We start from the raw sequence: 12281 nt of genomic DNA, 5'->3' as shown, positions 1-12281 counted from the left end.
CCCCTTCTAGGAACCTATACAACAAAGCCCTCCCCCCTCCCCCAAAGGTACTGGACTGCCCCCTCCTCTTCCTGCACCCCAGTAACTCCAGCTTCTTTACCTCTCCCCTCAGACCGGGACCTGGCCATTCATCTCTGCTTCACCCGCGGGGGAGCAACTCCTACTGGAAGAGCTTTGTGGAATGAACCGCAGTGTCGCTCAGGACTAGAACTGAAACGAAACCGGTCCCTTTCTGCCATCAGGAGACAGCTAAGGCCACCCAGCAATGGCTCCGCTCCCTCAGGCTTTCTCACATCCACAGGCTTCTGCAGTTAATACCTTCAAAACCCCCAGATTTTTGCCTTTTTGTTCAGTGAAGGTGCCCTGCAGTGAACACATGGGTGTGTGAGCGTGTGTTGAATCTTATCAGGAATGTGTGTTGAATCTTATCATGAATGCCGCAGTTTATCCACAGAGCCCCTGTGGTGGGATTATCTCCTCCCCATTCTCTCCCAGAACAGACCAGACGGAGGGGCTCCTCCCCCTGAGCCTGGGTTGGGGAAGGGAGTGGAAGGCAGGGCCCAGTCCGTCACAGAAATGACTCAAAGGTCCAGGCTGCCCAGGAGATGGGCAGAGCTGTTCCTCCTGGTGCATGCTGAGGGAGGCACAGTTTAGTAAGAAAGTGAGGTATTCAGCATCTCCCCACAATCTGCTGGCATCTCATTCAAGCGCTAAGCTTCAACAGCCTTGAGAAAACCATCAAACAAGAAAAGGGGCAAACCTGAGCCCCCACCTCATGCTGTAGGTGTGGGTGCAAGGGATGGTTGTGACCAAGCCCCTCACCCCCCCCCCCCCGCCCCAAATCGTTAAGGGATGGGTTTATTGAGCTCCTGCTCTGTGTTGTCATAGGAGTAATTCCTATAATAGCCACAGTATCCTAAGCACTTCCAATGTGCTACTAGTTGTACATGCACGCACCTTTCCTTTGTCACAGCAACCTTAGGACATAGCTGCTATTGCCATCCTCTCTTGCAGATGAGGGTACAGAGAGGCTGAGCTACTTGCCCAGGCTCACGTAGCTAGTCCGGATTGACCCAGGGCTGGAGATCAGATAAAGACAATGACCAACCACACTTGAGCTCCAGGAACAGAGAGGGCACACATAACCCAGCAGGTGCTGGGGTACATGTCCTGACTTCAGGAGGTCTTTAGGAATCAGGTAAAGAGGGGAAAGGTGCTGGGGCAGGGCAGGGGGGGGGGGTGCGGGAAGAGAAGGCCTTGGTCACATACAAAGGTGGAATGGCACATACAAAGAGGTGGGAGGATGCTTGGCCTGTGCAGGAAACTAGCTGGTTTGCCAAGGCACACAAGGTACCCTGGGAATGCAGGGCAGAGGCCTTAGAGAGTTGAGAGTATTGAATTCAATCGGTCATCTTTAAGTAATTGTTTTAAAATATGTTTTTATTGATTGCAGAGAGAGGAGAGATAGAAACATCAATGATGAGAGATAATTATTGATCGGCTGCCTCCTGCACGCCCCCTACTAGGGATTGAGCCCTCAACCCCGGGCATATGCCCTGACTGGGAATTGAACTGTGACTTCCTGGTTCATGGGTTAGTGCTCAACCACTGAGCCACACTGGCCGGTCTAAATTATTGTTAATTTTTAGTTTGAAAGCATTGACATGGAGCCCCCAAGATGCTGTAAGAAGACAAGCTCTTTGGGGAAGAAATCAGGAGTTCCTGGTTGACAACAGAGCTGGCTCAGGGCCGGCACGGGGTCAGGGCTCAACAGACAATGACTGACGGTCACACTCACCTATTCCCTGGTGCTTCAAAATGTGCCGACCATAGGACCATGTCAGTAAGCTGAGACACAGTGAGATGGGATGTTATTAGTGTTCAGTTGGCGATAGTTGAGTCCCCAGCCTCCTAGACTGGGACTCATGTAACTCATTGCAGAGCCCCTCGCTCCCACTATTCCAAGTTCCTGACCTGGAAATAAATCTGAGTCCAGCTGTCAGATTCCATCAGAAGCCCCCTCCCCACGGGACCCAACCTCTGTAGGAGACACAAGGCCATCAAGTCTCCATGGATGGATATGTACCCAAGTCATCTTCAATGCCATGGGAATACAGACTCTCAAAAAAAAAAAAAATGGTCCCAGCCCCTTAGAGCTCACCTTCCTGGCATTGAACTTAAGGAGTTTACGGAGCAGCAGAGAAGACACTGAAGTTCACAAACCCTTCACTCTCCTTGAGCTCCCATAGGCCAGTTCATTCAACAAGGTCACCAGACAAACCTGTCCTTTTCTGCATTCTTTGCTGGCGGTCCCTCCTTGTTTGAGCTCACTGCATCACTTGAGTTCAGCAACCACTAGGGATTCACCCCTGGGCCACATTGGCGGAGAACCTACACTGTGTCAGGTGCCGTGCTGGGAGCTGGGGTTGAAGTGACCAGGTAGTAAACTGCCCTCATGAGCTCACACCTCAATTCCCACATTCCTGAAGTCTCCCCCTGAGCTAACTCAGAGGGGAAAGACACGCCTGCTGCCTTGCTGCCCACAGAGGAATCTGATGAGGTGGGGGAGGGGAGCATTGTGGATGGCCAGCCCAAGGGGAGGGCCACCTGAGCACCCTCTTCTAGCAGCCCTGCCCTTTCGGCAGACACACCACACATGGGTGTCCTCCTCCTCAGAGTGGTCTCTAGTGGAGACCCTCACCAGCCTTTCTCCACTCCCTCCTTGCCCCGCCCAACACGAAATGGTGCAGGAACCCCACTGTACCCTCCAAAAGGGCAGGGTTCATTCCAGTTTGGCCCATCATTGTGTCCAGTGGTGTGCTGGTAAATGTTTAACTATCAGCGTGTTGAGAAAAAAGGAAAGCCCTGATTCACGGCGTTTGACAATTTCCAGGGTGTAAATATTCCTGCCGTGGCCGATTCCAAGCTACCAACATGCATGCCTGGACGTGGAGTTGGAAAGAGCTGGGCCCCATTAGAGAGTGTTTCCGCCCTACAGACAGCAGACCGGGGGACAGCAAACAGTGGCGGGAGGGCCAGATTCAGCTCCTGGCCTGCAGAGCCTGAAACACTTACTCTCTGGCCCTTGTACAGAAAAAGCTTGGCGACCCCTGCAATAGACATAAATAACCTCCAGAACAGAGATACTAGTAAAACATAGAAGAATAATTAGGAAGTGATGCGTTTTATTACCTTTTAAAAAATATAATTTATTTCATGGTAACTGTAATTTATTCTTGTTTAATGGCTCTTTGACAACCAGCTTGCAAGCTTCCTGAAGAAGGAACAGTCGGCTCTCATGAGCCAGTAGAGGTTAGTTAGCTCCAGCATGCCACTACCTGTTTCCCTACGGCCTGGCCCCGGGTCGGTGCACAGTGGTTATCTGCTGAATGGCTGGAAATCTAACTGCAATGCCAAGGGTCTAAGCACTAGGCAACAGTGCCCTGACCCTTCAGTCTTCCCTTCCATTCCATTAAGCACCTCTTAGCACCTGCTGAGTGCAGGGACTTCGTTGAGTGCTACAGATCCAGATGACACAACATCTCTTGGAGCTCAGAGTTGAGTGGGGGGAACCAGACACCCTCTCCCTGCAAAAAACACCGTCCTCCCCCCGACCCCCCTCCCCCCAAAAAAAAGCATGCCAAGAAGAAAACAACCTCTTCCCTTTTCCAACTGTGTATATCTTCGCTTGGTTTCCTATAAAGTGGGGTCCTAGCGGTACCTTTTTCCAGAGTTGAAGAAATGGAGGTAAGCAATGCCAAGACCACAGCCTGGCCCAGAGCAAGCACTTGGAATAAGCTTCGGCTGTTTCACATCACCTCCGTCATTTTAGAACCCATGTTGATGCGGCCTTGGACATGGACCCTCCGGCTAGTCCACTTCTCTGGCCTTTCCCATTTGCCCAGCAGCTGGCGTGCAGACACTCCCGATCAGCATCTAGACAGGGCTTCCAACCTTCACGCTACTGACATTTGGCGCTAGATAATTCTTGGTGGCAGGCAGCTGACCTGGGTATTGAAGGACATTCGGCAGCATCCCTGGCCTCTGCCCACAGATACGAGTGTCATCCCTAATGTGTGACAACCAAATTGTCCCAGACTTTGCCACGTGTCACCTGGGAGCCCAAACCGCTGCTCGTTAGAAACCCGGGTTTGAAGGAAGATGTTTCCCCGCCCTCGGAGGGTCCAGGCTGCTCCCCAGCCACCCTGTGGGCTGCAGTGTGGGGGAGATGATATTGCTCACACTCAGGCAACAGCACATTCCTCCTCAGACGCCACTTCTGAGTGTGATAAAGCACACTCACCTCCGGCTTTATCAGACTGTCCAGGAACACGGGGACACGCAGGATGGAATAAGGCACAACCTCTTTTAAGTCCTGTTTTTGGAACCTGTTTAACGACACGAGGCCACAATTGTTATAAAATGCCAAGCACCAAAAGCAGGCAACAACATTGTTTGTTCTCAAGTGGTCCCAATTTCACAGCTACTCACGGAGCTATTGCTTTGGGGGAACTCTCTGGAAGCTCCGTCTGAAAACTCCGTCTCGAAATGACATCAGCTAGGAGATCATTCCCGAACCTCACGTTTACCAGGCATGAGACACCGCCCTAACGGAACACACGCTCTGTACTAATGGCATCTGATGTGCTGATCACGTCGTAAAATGTGCTACTCTATAAAGAGAGAAGTTGTGTTTTTATCCTAAAGTTGATGAACATCTTCCTCTTCTGAGCTGAGGTGAAGTCAGTGCATTTTCTAGGCTCATCAGCAAGGAGAGGGGCGGGGCGGGGCGGGAGCCCTATTCTACTCATCAGCCTGCGAAGCGGGTAGCTGAGAGATCACTGTGCCACTCACCCACCTGCTCTGGTTTCGGTGGCAAGAGAACACATTAAAGGAACATGAAGTAGCACTCTCTCCCCCTTTCTGTCTCATTTTCACCAGATGATTAAGTCTGAGGTAATTTTTTTAAGTATTACAAAGAATTGGTAGTTTATCTGGAACGAATATTTCTTACACACAGCTGATTGATTAAGTTACATACATGCACCAAAACCTGAATAGCGGTTAGATCTGGATAACCAAGATCAAAGTAACCAAGGCAAGATCGAGGGTTTGTCTAAGATCCCACAGCAGGAGAATGGAATTACAGGTCATCCCCCTCCCACCCCCAACTCTTAAACCAATGTTATTGAAGTATAATTTACATGAAGTAAAGTGTGCCCATTTTTAAAGAACAAGTTGACAAGTGTTGATGAACGTACACCCCCATGTAACTGCCACTGTAATCAAGATATTGGTATAGAACATTCCCACACCCCAATAGTTTCTTCCGGACCCAGCACCCCCTGATCTGCTGCTGCTGTCACTATAGATGGTTCTTACTCCGCCTTGAACTTCATACAAATAGAATCAAATGTTGGGTACTTTTGCCCTGGCCCAGTGGCTCAGTTAGTTGGAGCAACATCCCATACACCAAAAAGGTTGTGGGTTCAATTCCCCGTCAGGGCCCATACCTAGGTGGCAGGTTCCATCTGGGAGGCAACTAGTCAATGTTTCTCTCTCCCTCTCTCTCTCTCCACCCCACCCCCCACCCCCCCCACCCCCCACCCCCGCTTCCTCTCTCTAAAATCAGTAAACATATCCTCGGGTAAAGATTAAAAAAAAAAAAAGTTGTGTACTTTTGGGGGTCTGAGTTCTTTGACTGCACATAACAGTTTTCGAGATGTATCCCTGTGGGTGCTGACTAATACATCCAACATGGGTGTAACCCTGTTTGGGTAAATTTGGTGTTCTTTTTTATGCCACCCCCAAAGTTTCTACAATGAGCATGTATTGATTTGTTTTCATTTTTTTAAAAAAGATCAATGCCATTCATTGTTTAAAAATTCACAGGGACTTAATGAAGTGCCCAAATGCCAAGCTGCTGCCGACTCATAAGAATGATGCCTGGCACAGCCCCACGGAGGCCTGAAGGCCATGGATCACATTTAAAAAAATAAAAACCACTGTGTTTTTTCAGATGAATTGCATCTCTCTCCCACACCAGCCTTTGCAGTGAGCTGCTCAAATTGACCAATTTAAATGTGACCTCCTTTCTTCTCCTCCATCCACTCTGAGTCAGTTGCTAAGAAGCAATGAAAGGAAGTGTGTGTGGGGTTGGGGGACGTCTGTGGGGAACATGAAGCTCTTCCGAAACTTACCCTCACCTCCCTTTGCATCGGCCACTTCAGACAACCTTCAGATGGGCAAGGGTGATGAATGGCCTCACCCCATTTCACAGATTAGGAAACTGAGGCAAAATCAAGGGTTTGTCTAAGATCTTTCAGCAGGAGAGTGGGAAGATGCTACCCAGCAGCCCCAGGTAGGGTGTCGAAGAGCTTGAAGGCACGAACTTCGGATTTAGATCCCAGTTGTCCACCTTCCTTAGCTGGGTTACACTCCCTAAATCACTTAACCTCTCTGAACCTCAGTCTCTTCATCCGAGAAGCAGAGATCCAATCGTGATATTCCCCATGGAGCTAATGAGATGATGCATGGAAAGTGCTCAGAACAAGGCTTAGGAAGAAGTCAATGCTCAATGAGTGGTAGGAAAAAATGGTTTCTCAATTCCTGGTCTCTTCTTTCTTCAACCACAGCACAGAACAAACCAATTGCAGCCTGCCTGAGCTGAAGGGAAAGGAGTGGACATTATCCTGTAACTCCAGGAAAATCAGTCTCACAGATGCAGAGAAATGAGAAGGCAGGCCCCAGCGTCCAGGTGTCGGCCAAGACACCTTGGTTGCAACAGAAACCAATTAGAGTACCTTCAACAAAGAGTGGAGCTGGGTCATAAGAAGGCACGGTTACCTCACCAGCGCTCCAAGGGCATCGAGGTGTCCAGGATTCAGAAAGGGCCAGAAACCAGGGACCCAGGGGCCTTCTCTCTGCTCCATGTGCCTGCCTCTCTCTCTGCATCATCCTTCCCCACATCCTGGCTTTCTCTGTGACGTCCCTTCAGCACGACAGAGGTGGCCATTTGAGAGACCAGCCGAGATCAAACTGGGCTCTATTTGGCCCAGTTCCAAGGGAAGGACTTGGTTGGCTCAGCTTGGGGCAGATGCCCAACCCAGCCAGTATCCAAGCCAAGTTATACAAATATGGCAACCATTCCCTAGAGGTGAGAAGCGGGTCATTGTGAGGGGCAGGCCCCCCAGGAAATGTCTGCTTATAAATAATAACCACTTCTTTCCTTGTGTTCCCCAACATTGTGCATTTCTTTATTAATAATAAGAGCCAATGTCCACCAAGGGCTTACTGTGTGCCAGTCGCTGGTGTAAGCACTTTGCATATGTTAACTCCTTTAAATTAATCCTCACAAAATCGCTATGACTTTATTTTGTCCATTGTACAGGTGAGAAAACTGGGGTGTAGAGAGGTTAAACAATTTGCCTAGGATCCCACTTGAACTCAGCTATTCTGGCACCAGATCCACTCTCTCTTAGCCACCAGGCTGTGTTGCTTTATTTTAGCCCCAATCATGCAATTAAAAAAATATATTTTTAATTGATTTTGAGAGAGAGAGGAACAGAGAGGGAAAGAGAGAGAAACATCAATGTGAGAGAGAAACATCTGCCTCCTTCACATGCCCAACCCGGGACTGAGCCCACAACCGGGCACGTGCCCTGACCAGGAAGGAAACCAGCAACCTTTCAGGGCAAAGGACAACGCCCAACCAACTGAGCCACACTGGCCAGGGCCCAATCATGCATTTTATATTTCCTCTGTTAGCCCATGTCTCTCAAAATGGAAAAGAAAAAAGAAAAAGATGAGGAAGGGGAAGAATGTGATAGCTGACATTTCACAACAGCATTTAACAGTTCACAGTGGGAAACGCTGGGACTCTGCTGGCTGACCTCCCTGTTTCACTTTGAACTGGCGTTCGGGGAGCAGGCGTGGTAGCAAGCTAGTCCCCTGTGGCCCTCCCTGGGCCTGGGACCCCCTGGGGCAGACCTGGAGCCTCTTTGCCTCGTACCCTGCACCTGTCACAGCAGGCACTCAGTAAGGTTTGGTGTTGCTGAGAAAACGTGTCCTCACTTTGTTAAAATCTGGTCCCTGTGAGAACACAAGGAAGGGGGTACAAGGAAACAATATACACGTGAGAACCCAGACACCGCTTGCCAGCCGGCCTGGGAGGTGCTGGGATCGCAGCAGGTCTGCGCCGCGCCCCCCTCTCTCCCCTCCGCCTTGTCTCCTGGTCTCTCCGGGAGTCTGCTAGTGGACCTGGGGCTGGGCCCACAATGGACTGCTGGGCCCACAATGGACTCCTCGGCCCAGTCCCCAGGCTAAGTGGTCACCGTCGCCCCGTTTCCCAACGCCACACGTCCAGGTAAGGGGTCTGATGGATCCGATCAGTCTTTGTCCAGCCAGGCCTCCGAGTTCTGGGTCCGGGCCTCAGGCTCGGAGAAGGAAAGTACAGTAAGCTGCCCAGGTCTCCCAGCGAGAAGGCCGCCAAGCGGATTCTGGCCCGCCAGCCCCTGAATGAGTGACCTGGGGCTGCTGCGACAAAGCACCACAAACTGGGAGCTCGGACAACGGAAATGATCCTCTCAGAGCTCTGGAGCCGGAAGTTCAGAATCCAGGTGTCAGCGGGGTTGGCGCCTTCTGGGGGCTGAGAGGAGGGCCTGCGCCAGGCCCCGCCCCGGCTCCGGCTGGTTTGCGGGCCATCTCCGGCTTCCCTTGGCGTGGAGACAGATGTCTCGCCCCAATCTCTGCCTTCATGCTCCAGGCGTCTCCCTGAGTGTGGCCGTGTCCAAGCGTCCTCCTTTTATAAGGACAAGTCATACTGGCTCAGGGGCCCACCCTACTGCAGCATGACCTCATCTTCACTGACGACATCTGCAACAACCCAATCTCCAAATAAGGGCACATTCTGATGTACTGGGGGCTAGGACTTTGACGTCTTTTTTTTCCCTCTCTCTCTCTTTTTAAAAGTTTTTTTTTTTTTAATTGATTTTTAGAGAGACGAGAAGGGAGAGGGAGAGGGAAACATTGATGCGAAAGCACAACATCAGTCTGCTGGCCCCTCACCCCCAACCCCCGCATGCATCGAATCCGCAACCTGGGTATGTGCCCCGACTGGGAATTGAACCAGCCACATTTCAGTACGCGGGATGACGCCCGACCAACTGAGCCACACTGGCCAGGGCTTCGGCATTTTTTTTTTTTAAATATATTTTTATCGATTTCAGAGAGGAAGGGCGAGGGAGAAAGATAAAAACATCAATGATGAGAGAGAATCATAGATGGGCTGTGTCCTGCACGCCCCTACGGGGGATCAAGCTGCAACCAGGCATGTGCCCTGACCGGGAATCGTACCCTGAGCTTCTGGTTCATAGGTTGATGCTCAACCACTGAGCCACACCTGCCAGGCTGACATCTTTTTGAGGGACGTAATTCCATCCATTACACAGCCCAAGGCCTGCCACAGGAGTGCCCCTCAGTTCGGCCCCCAGGCAGTTCTCACCACAACGCACCCCGATCCCAGGCCTCCTCTTGGTCCCAGAGGGTGTCGCTCATCTTGCTTTCTCTGGGACAGGCCTGGATGCAGGTCTGCCCTCCTGCCCCCACGCTCACACCAGCGCATTCCTAGGGAGCAGGTGTGATTCCAGAGGACCCACTGCGGGTGCCCTGGGTGGTGCATGGCTGACTCTGGGTGAGGCACTTCGGGAGGCTCCCTGCAGACGGACAGCCAGCTGTCTGTGGTGACCACGCTCCAGGTTCACAGGCAGTTCCAGAGGCGTCACCCCGGACAGCTCACAGTGGGCTAATGCATTCCGTTCAGTGCAGGCGACAGCGGCCCAGGAATCAAAGGCGGCTAGTGGAACCCTGGCCATGTGGTTGCACGGTGGCGGTGGTTGGCAGGTGGCTGGGCCCTGGGCCAGGGATTCAGGCAGGTCGCTCATTTCTATATTTATTCACTTTTCCCTTTGGTTGGGCTAAAATCGTTACGCAGACTTTACTCAGAGGTTAACTAGCCAATTCTGCCCTGAGGACCGGTCTGGAAAGCCCGGGATCTGGGTTCAGGATGGGGAGCCGGCCCTGCCCTTGCTTCAGCCGCCGTGGACATGACTGGTCCTACCCAAGAGCCCAGGCCAGAAGGTGGCAGGGTGGGGCCTGGAACCCAGAACCACATGCACTGGAGTTTGCATTCACTTCCTACTTGGATTCTGTGAGCCACAGTTTTGAACCTGTTGCTGGGTTTGCCTTTTTTTTTTCTTTTTTTTAAAATTTACTTGATATAATCTTTTATTCTCATAAGTTGGGATGGAATGTTTTCTAAACTAAATTACACTTCCATGTCTTAAAATAAGCCATATTGGACCACATTAGTTGCCTCAGTACTTGGTGCTGCAATATGAACTGGGATACAGAATCATAATGATAACTGGTAAGATCTCTTAGGGAGCCTCCAAGAACTAGTCCCTGTCTTCGCTGGCGGGTCCTGAGAAAGCTGAGTAAGAAAGCAGAGGCATAAAAGAAGGGCCAGGAAACTAACCGGTTTGGCTCAGTGGATAGAGCGTCGGCCTGCGGACTGAAGGGTCCCAGGTTCGATTCCGGTCAAGGGCATGTACCTTGGTTGTGGGCACATCCCCAGTAGGGGGTGTGCAGGAGGCAGCTGATTGATGTTTCTCTCTCATCGATGTTTCTAACTCTCTATCCCTCTCTGTAAAAAAAAAAAATAATCAATAAAATGTATTTTTTTTAAAAAAAAAAGAAGAAGAAGGGCCGGGATACTAACGTGATGACTGATCACGGCTAAAACACATGATGGGACTTTGTGTGAGATCCATCGGACCTGCTTTCTGAAGCCCAGGATCAGCTGGTGTTGGCCATCTTAAAAGGGAAAGTGCTAAAGGGGCCACGAACACATTCACATCCCGGCAACCTTGCCCCTTCCTGCAACCCCAGGGGGCAATGACAGGACCATTGGCCTTGCCAGACCTAGACCAAAACCCTAGGGGCCTTCTGAGCCACCATCCTATTTTGCAGATGAGGGAAACTAAGGTTCAAAGAAAGATACTTTCCCAAGACCACACAGGCGATGGGTGACCCCTTCCCAACCCAGAGCCCCCCCGCTCCCCGCCCCCGACATCTCCTACTTTTCTTCCGCAGCAGCTGATGGAAGACGCCTGTACCTGTGTGTTTCTCATCTGTCCGCTTGCTGTCCGAGCCTGTGCTGTCGGATCCCCAGGGAGGCTTCCCTTTCTCTTGCTCCATCTGCCCCAGCCCCTGGAGCCGGGCTGTGTGCTCCCGCTCCACCCCTAATGACTTGTGTGTCGCCTGTGCGCCCTTTCTTGGGATTTCTGCCGCTTTTCACACCTTCCGCAAGCTTCCTCCGGGCCTCCACCCTGGTGTCACCATCCTCAGCCCCAGGGAAGGGACTGATCCTGGCTCCTGGCCCAGACTCTGCCCTGGCCGTTTCCACTGAGCCCCTCGGGCTCTGGTTCCCAACCCCCACACCCCCTTCTTCCACCTGCTGCCACTTCCTGATGCTGGTGGCCTCCCCGAGAGTCTAATCGGTGAGGTGGACGCAGCAAACAATGTGAAGACAGACCCCAGTGTGTGGCTGTGAAAAGATGTAGCAGGCAGGGGCTTCTTACATTTCTTTTTGTTTACCAAAAGATATATTTTCACTTGGTAAAATAAGAAGATATCGATAAATTTTAAAGTGCAAATACTAACGAATATTAATTAGGCACCTAATATATTCTAAAAACCACGCACATATTAACTCATTTAACCCTCAAATGAGAAAGTCTACAGGATAAATGACACAGTTTCTCCAACAACTAAATATTTTTTTCACAAATTTATTTTTCTTCAACAAATAAATAGTAAAGAAAAAGGTGAGAGAGGGGACAGTCTTTAGATTAAGAGAGACTTAAAAGTGTCACCGACTGTAGCGGGACAGGCAGATGGACAGACGTGACAAAGGAAGTACAGTGACATGATAGTGGTTGAATCCAGGGTTTCTGCAGGAGCTCACCGTGAATTCTCCCACCTTTGCTAGATGTTTGAAAACTGTCCTAATAAAACGCTGCCAGGAAGGATATATCAGCCAAATGTAATGTGTGGATCATAATTCAAGCAAATAAAATTTAAAATACATTTATGGGACAATTAAACACTTAATATTTTTAGGTAATATTAAGAAACTGTCTTAAAAACACTTTAGGGGTGATAATCGAATTGTGGCTTTTTGTTTGTTTGTTTTTTGTTTTTTGTTTTTTAAGAGTCTCTCT

Source organism: Cnephaeus nilssonii, assembly GCF_951640355.1.
Source record: "Cnephaeus nilssonii genome assembly, chromosome: 20".
Classification (NCBI taxonomy): domain Eukaryota; kingdom Metazoa; phylum Chordata; class Mammalia; order Chiroptera; family Vespertilionidae; genus Cnephaeus; species Cnephaeus nilssonii.
The sequence above is the reverse complement of the archived record's forward strand: the minus strand, read 5'-3'. Positions refer to the sequence as shown.